Here is an 8,076-nt window from a genome sequence, read left to right as displayed (position 1 = left end):
GAAGGGATGGGGTGAGGGAAAACAAAAACTAATCCACACCAAGCACTGAGTAAAATGCACAGTAAGTGAAATTATCTAAATAGAAAATAATTTCTAATATATATGTGAAATAAATAGCTGACAATCTAATAACATCTTGAACAAACACCAATTCCAGATAGATTCTTGTCTTCACAGATTTTTCAATCAAATATCACTGAATCAGATGATTTCTAGATGTGGAATGCTAGCTATAAATTTACCTAAATTTAAATCAAAGGGTTTAACAATCACAATGATCAAATTTGATTAAGGTATGAGGTATTGGAGTTAATTTGGTACCATAAGAAAAAGTTAAGCAAACAGCTTAATTTATGTATAATGTGTCCCAAACAACCTCGCCAATTTCATGAAATATAGGGTTATATTTCTTGATGATCCTGGCAAGCATATGTAATTAAAAATAAAACTTAGCATCTGTAGCCTTTCCTTTTCTTCTCCTCCGTCCAAATACCTGCAGGTCCCAAGCCTGCAGACACATACTTGTTTGAGGAGTCCTGCAGGCTCAGACAACTCACCAAATTAGACTTACTCATACGTACTGAAGTGTTTTATAGCCTCGAACCCGAATCCCCAGGCTTGCAGGAAAGACTATCCCAAAGAGGTGACTCCTCAAAACAAGAGAACTTCGGTATAAAGTATTTATTATTTTGAAATATAAATGTAAAGTTGCAGAGGGGAATTCTTATCTGAAAGACAAGATGTGTCTAAAGAAAATATTAGGCACACGCATAGAAATAGTGGATTTGGATCATACAGAAATGAAAATGTGCTTCATTAACTGCCCAGAAAGAAAAAACAAGTAAAATATCAAATAAAAAGCACCATCTGGGGCAGTCAGCACCACGTTACGAGTAAATAAGTTGTTAATCAGGAGTTTAACTGGAGAAAAAAAAAAAATCTCCAGCCTTTGTTCTCAACAGCAAAGATTTTTTTATATATATTTCTAATATCAATTTTCTTTTTTTAAAGAAGGAAAATATGACTGTTACTATGGAGTAAATAAAAAAGAAGATTAACATTTATTTTTAAAATTCATATTTATTTAATAACTTCCATATTAACAGATGACAGAGTGATAAAGTGCCACTATGCTGCTCTGACAATTTTTTTTTCCTGATCCAAGCTTGTTTAACATTTAGCTTCCACTGCTACCCTAATGGAGTTTTTTTTCTTCCTACTTGGGGTTACACTCATATGAAAAATTCATCCTAAACCTGCTTTTTGGTTCCTAACGTGCGGGAGACTTTTGTTTGCCTGTGGCTGAGCCTAAACTTGGGGGGGGTTTCATGCATTTGAATTGCCCTTACGAAACCAATGGGCTCGATCCTGCTTACATGTAATGGGGCTAGGTTTGTGGGACAAAGCAATAATGATTTGACTGTCACTGAAACATGCAATTAATTTTTGTTATATCAGGTGCAGCAGTCATGATGCACTTAATATCAGTAACCCCCCTGACTAGCTATACCAATCACAGCAGAGGAAAGTTAATTTTTTTCTTTGCTCTCTCCTTCATTATAAATTAGGATTTTTTTTTCCAAGGGATGCAAAGGAATAATACTCATAATTGTCAGTGCTAATTTCTGCTCGGGCCACCCAAATAAATACTTCCATTTACTGGAAATAAAAATATGGCAAATTACATAAGGAAAGGGAATTACATATGGCCTTTACCCACACAGGCTTGGAATCTCTATCACACCTGCCAGGCACATTTATCTTTCTTCCCCCCCTCCAGAAACATTCCCTTACTCACAGAGCAGACCCTTAGCTAAGCATATACAACGTTAAATTTTCTTTAAGGCTTACTGTTAGTAGGTAAATGCATTCCTTAAGCAACTATTTGAAGACATCCTCCAGGTCTCCACTGCAATGCTGCTTAACTTAAGACTAAATAAAACAAAGCTATTACAGAGATTCCTTCAAACAAGAAGCCAAGTCTGCATTCACCATGCATCCAGAGCTTCTGACTTGAAAAAGAGACTCCAAGACTTTTTGGTATCTTTTTGATGTTTAAGTTTGCTTCTTACATTTTTAGCATTTGGTTTGCTTCATTTTTGTTCCTCCCCAGCAGACAAAGCAGCATCAGCCTCAGTGCTGGCCACCACAGCTCAGAGGGACTTCCCACGTGCTACACAGCCACCAGCCTGCAAGGCCAGAGACCACTAAAGTGAAAAACTTCAGTGACTAAACATCAGGAACGCTGAAAGTAAATATTCTATTCTGATGTTGACCCAAAAGTTCTAACCCAGCAGAATACATACTCCTATCCCAGCCGCTCACCCGCGGGACACAGTGCCCAATGGTATGACACTAAGACTGCCTTTCAGAGGCCCAAATGGGCACTTCACTGTGCTCTGCTAGCACGATTTGCACCTTGCAGAACTCCGTAGATCCAAGATCTTTTTACTGGTTTCACTGAAATAATATTATTCAAAACTCCATGCTGCTCAGAGTTCCTAAAGCTGACAGAAAGCAAACTGAGCGGCTTCCCTCTGGAAGTCTTTTCCCAAAACTCCATTTAGACTTCACTGGGGTTACCTTTTGGAAACCAGAAAAAGAATATATCACATCAAGAATTGTTAGGCTCTGTACGCAGTTATTCTTTAAGCTGATACAGAAGCGCTGTTAAGTTTGGGAACTGTACATAAAGTTAAAAAGCAATAGCCTAAAATTCTGAACTTACTGACTGAGGTTGGGCTCCCAAATTAGGCAGCAGGGAAGGGCAAGCCACGAAATAAAGGCATTTAAATCAAGAAGCAACAGCTCGGTGTGATGTCTGCGATATGAACGAGTTCACAAGTCCACCTGTGAGAGTAACCAGTATTTTTAGCCTTATAATTAAGTCAGAGGACATCGTTAGGAAGACATGAACAATAAGGTAAGCAGGATTTTGGCCCGCAGTTGCTTTATCACTATGTACCAAAAAAAAAAAAAGTGCTTTTCCTCCAGTGACACTTCATATATGCACTCATGGCTTCTCAGTCTCTGCGCCAGAGACATTACAGTCTGCTTCCAAATAAAAATCGTGACATGAAGGGATCACCAAATTTTGACCTTCAAGGATAAATTAAAAAGGGAAAAAAAAAAATCCCAGCAAAAATTAATCTGCTGGTTTTCATGCTGAAATCTAAATGACACCTATTCCTCTAAATATAAAAATTATATGGTTGTGCCTAAAGAGAAGACCACTGATACGCTGTTCTTCTCATCCACAACTTCACACCTGTCTACCTAAAGCATGCAGCAAGCCACGGTAAGAACGATACAAAACATCTGGTTTTGTATATGGATAGATGGATGGAAAAAAATATACATGGCTACATGTGCACACATACACAGAAATCATGACAGCTGTTCCCTCAAGTAGAGGAGGCCGCTGAAGGGTCCGGTATTACATCGATACTATTTCTTTCCAGTGAGAAACTGTCCTTAATTTTTAGTGAGTTTTGGATCAGCTTTGGTTAAATTATGTGAACGGTATGCACCTTATTAACATGTATGTTCAACCATTTTCAAAGCAACTCACTGGAACAGTAATAGATTTGTGAAATCCCTTTCCATTATGACAATATCACCATACAGGAGAACTATACTGCAGCCTTCATGAGCAACTTAGAATTCTATTAACCTACCCAAAAGCCTTGCAAACAGATAAGCAGAGGACAGATGCATTTGCTTCTATTTACTATTTTCAGTTACTGTGCTTTTCCTATTTTTTAATGCAGATATATATATGCACACAGACATAGCTCCCCACACACAGAGTGCTACTGTGCTGGTTCAAATTTATACAAGAAATTCCTTTAGTAGGAATGAATCAAGAGACTGATTTAGTGCAGTAAGAGAGAAAAGCAATGAGCACTGTTTGGCTGGGACAGCGTTAGTTAAAGTTTCACTTTTGGACCATGGGGGAAGTGAGGAGGGGCACGCTTACGTGGTACCTGTGGGTTTCTACTGTAGTATTCAGTGGTGTTACACGATTCAGGGGGGTTAAACTGTGGTCTTTTGCAGATCAGAACACCTAAATTAAGGTGAAAAGAAAAAAAAAAAGATGAAATGCAATAAATCTTATTTTATGCTTTCTTCCTTTTCAATCTTATCAGATTTTCCTTTTTTTTTTTCCCCTGATTGATTTTCCTGCTTAGATTTAGGCAGCAAATAAAATATCTAAATTGTGATGCTTCTCCTGTATGCAAGTATATATAAAATGAACAAAATAAATGAAGAGGATGAATATGCCTCAAAAGAAGAGGTCAGAGAAGAAATTCAGAGGAAAAAAATATCACTATTGAACCAGTACCTTCTACATACATGTCTGAAGGAGCTTCGCTAGAGGCCTCACTGAAGGAATAGAACTGACCACATAATCTCGTGCAACACACAGGAAAGGTCTTATGCCAAAAGATACAGCAGGTTACAAAGGTTTCAGCACTCATCTTCATTTAGGAATCCTTAAGCTGCTTCACATAGAAGTACATGGCTACATTTTGTTTACTGAGTGCTGAACTACAGGATCTCCATTCTCAGTTTGACAGCTGCATTAGATGTATATTTTTAAATCCCACTAAATTGAGAAAGGTTTAGTTTGACTATGAATAAACAGAGAAGGAAATAAGCAAGCAAGCTAACAGACGCACCAGTGGTTTGCTTGATACAAGTTTGTAAGGTCTCTGTTTGGCTGCCAGGCAGTGACAGTTTGTAGTTAAAAAAATAAAAGTATAAATAAAAAAAATACTTCCCTCTCATCTTTTGACAATCTGAGCAGAAAGGACCTGGAAAACCTCTTGGAGGACCTGGAAAACTCCTCTTGTCCTCTGAATAGTGCCTCTGACTTGGAGCAGCTGTTGTACCATGGGGCAGCAGGTTAATAAAACCAGTATATTTGTTGCTTATGGCTTTGCTGAGCATGTGGATAGAGAACTGGTCACACTGTGCCAGACCTACATCCTATAGAATCTGCTCAAAATAACAGCTAACAGAAACATACAGAAACATACAGAAACCAGCACCTTTCAGGGAGGGCTTTAAGCTCTTTATCCCAGTTCTGCAGCTGGACAGTTAAAAGTGAAGTAAAGTTCTGCAAAAGCTTCATTTTCAACATGTCCAAGTGAAAAGGAAGGGGGAAAAAAAAAATCTCAGATGCAATAATGTTAGACAAAAGGCTGCAAGCATGTGCTTCTGTGTTCAGCACTCACTGCTGCAAGCAGCCCTGCTGTGGCCAGGCTATGTCTGGTTAGAACACAGCTTGGGCAATGAAGCACCCAACCTGGGATGGGAAACCCTTGCTGGATCAGGATGCAGTCACTTCACTTAAGAAACAGCTGCTAGGTTTGCAAATAACATGCAAAGATTTATAACACAACAGGCTGCTGGAAAATACAGTCAGCCATAAACTTTTTCCCTGGCTATATGGTTAAATTTGGGGGTGAAAAAAAAATGAATGCAAGTTGCATAAATGCAGACAACCACAGGTCAGTAAACAATTCTAAAAAACATGACTCCATAAGTTGTGATATAATAAGATGGACTGCTCTGTACTTCAGTATAATTAACACAGAACGGACCTCAAAAAGTTGGTAAAAATTTGTGAGATGAAATATAATTTTCCTAGCGTAAAGTAAAACCTGTGTATCAGTAAACCATCTTTAACTTCTTAGTAGGACTTATACCTAGCAAGAACAGGTCCACGTTTTGCCCTTACGGCTCCTACTATGGATTTGCATTCACATGCATTTGTGGCTGTGCTCGTGTGTGCACATACACATCCGTTTGTGCACCCACAAAATAGCCCATGCAGAGGTTTGCACTTTCAGAAATACGAAATAAGAAAAACAGAAGATTAAAAAAAAAAAAGCATCTGCATAATTGTCATAATAGGTTAAAACTACTGTGTGGATTTTTAAGTTTTATGTAAAGAATTATCATTGCTTTTCTTACTAATTTTGCTTCAGAAAACAAAGGCAGGAAGCATTAACAAAACCAGAGGGGAAATGCTGGTTTCCAGTTTTATAGGCTCCTTATGGTTGCGTCTCATTCAGTTTGGCCAGTGAAAAAAAAATAAATAAAATCAATTGTTCATTCTCCTGTCCTGGCCATTCTATCTCATTGCTCTCACGTACTAAAATTAATCAGTTGCATTTGGCTGTTTGACATAAAATATAAAATACTTCAAATACTAAAAAGTAAATAAATTAATAAAGTATTTTTCACGTTCTTTCTCACAAATATACTTCAAAAAAAAAAAAAAAGACAAAGAGAAATGTGAGGCTTTAAGAAGTAATTGGCATAGGTCCTTCAAGCTGATCTTTAGGGCCTCACTTCAGCATAACACCCCATACACTGCAAGCTACCCAGCAGAGCTCCCACATGGCTTCAGCTCAGTGCCGTGGCACCCTGAGCTTCTCTGCTACACTATACCCAAGTAATTCATCCTCTTAAAACAGCCTAAAGATGAAGGTGTGTGTGACCTGTGAGTATATGAACAACAACAGCTCAGGGTACAAATCAGTACCATAAACGTGGGATTTTTAAGTTCTTTAGTTGCTTTGGATTTTCTTTTTTGGTTCAGTCAGGCAGGTGGGCATTTTGCTACAACTACATGATAAAAAAAATATATGTGCATAAAAACATACAAAAGCAGCCAATTATTTAGAAAACTATAAGAAAGTGTGGAATACATATTAAAAAAAATATTCCCACTGTTGCATATGAGGTCCTTCATTGCCCACCTTGCTTGCCTAGGCTCATCACAAAGCAGGGAGCACGAAGTCCCTCTATGCTTTGCAATTTCTGTGCTGTCCATGATGTACTGCAGGTGGGTAATCCATTTCTAACCTGCCACGCTACCTGCAACATCCACACTGATCCCATGCAACAGGCACAGAGGCACACACCACACCGATTTACCTACAGAGCAGCCAAGGCAAAGAACCTCAGCACCAAACTCAGCAGTGGAGGAGGAGATTTTTCACACTTACGTTGCCAAGCCCTGACATCTGCTTCCTCTGCTCCGTAGTAACCCTCATGAACGTCCCCATGCCGGCAGATAGTGGCCAACACAGCCAGCGATCACATCTTCTAGACCAGTCAGCCAAGCTCAGGTCATCCCTCTGCCTTCTACCCTCACTCCTCAGTTTGCCTCCTGAGTTCACCAGGAGAGCTCATCTTGTGCCCTGAAGGAAACGAGGTGGGAGGAGCAAGGCAGCAGGGGAATCAGCTGAGGGCCTACTCCAGGGCCAGGTGTCTATGGGCAGGGATGAAAATCTGGGAGACAAAATGGAAGGAAAAGAGAGAGATCGTGCACGTGCCTGAGCAGAATAAAGGAGGAGATGGAAGAACTAAATAGAAATAAGAAGAAAACAGGATTATTATTTTTTTTTTTTTAAGGTGGGGAGAAATAAGAACTTTCTTGCCACATTCAGATCATTAATTGCATTGAGTCATTTTTCTACCTGTGCTGCATCGTATTTTCCCAGCAGATGTTCCTGTAAGGGTAAGGTGGGTGAATGAAGAGCGCTGCTCTGTTGAGGGCGAGTCTAAGGACCAACAGCGGGCAGAGGTTTTTAAAGCCTACATGTCACTCTGCTAATTCGTGTCTTTTTCTGGCTTCTTACATCCTGATTTGGAAGGGAAAAGAAAGTTACCAGATATACTGTCAAATACCAGTGTTCCAAATGCAATGTCATCTCTCCCCACACTTCCGCAGGACTCTCTCCTCAATCATTTTATCTTCTCAAGAGGAAAACCAATTCCTCTTCCAGCCTGGAACCCTCCCCAGCCCCGTGCATGAGACGAGCAAGGAACCACACCAGCCGATCTACCACAACGCTGAGCACCATGCCCCAGCATGGAGCCCTTTCCTGCACCACCTGTGCTAGAGACATACCAACAGCAGAGCTGTAACAAAATTAACAGTGACCATCTGAGCTACATTGGCCAACATGTGGGCACAGCCTGGGACTTCTAACAGGTGTATCCAGATTTTTCTCATTCTTAAAACAGATTAACAGCTTACATACATTCTCCCTCCAC

General features: G+C 39.6%; 1 long non-coding RNA gene across 1 annotated transcript; it reads right to left on the bottom strand.

Moving 5' to 3' along the window:
• Window positions 1–1,100: 1,100 nt before the first annotated feature.
• Window positions 1,101–7,187, bottom strand: LOC121110837. The gene is made up of 3 exons (XR_005860064.2): window positions 7,023–7,187; window positions 3,987–4,066; window positions 1,101–2,850 (listed from the first exon to the last, which is right to left on the bottom strand). It is a non-coding gene; the product is annotated as an uncharacterized LOC121110837 (long non-coding RNA).
• Between the last annotated feature and the right edge of the window lie 889 nt (window positions 7,188–8,076).

The sequence above is a fragment of the Gallus gallus genome, chromosome 5, assembly GCF_016699485.2.
Source record: "Gallus gallus isolate bGalGal1 chromosome 5, bGalGal1.mat.broiler.GRCg7b, whole genome shotgun sequence".
In the NCBI taxonomy this organism is placed as follows: domain Eukaryota; kingdom Metazoa; phylum Chordata; class Aves; order Galliformes; family Phasianidae; genus Gallus; species Gallus gallus.
The sequence above is the reverse complement of the archived record's forward strand: the minus strand, read 5'-3'. Positions and strand labels throughout refer to the sequence as shown.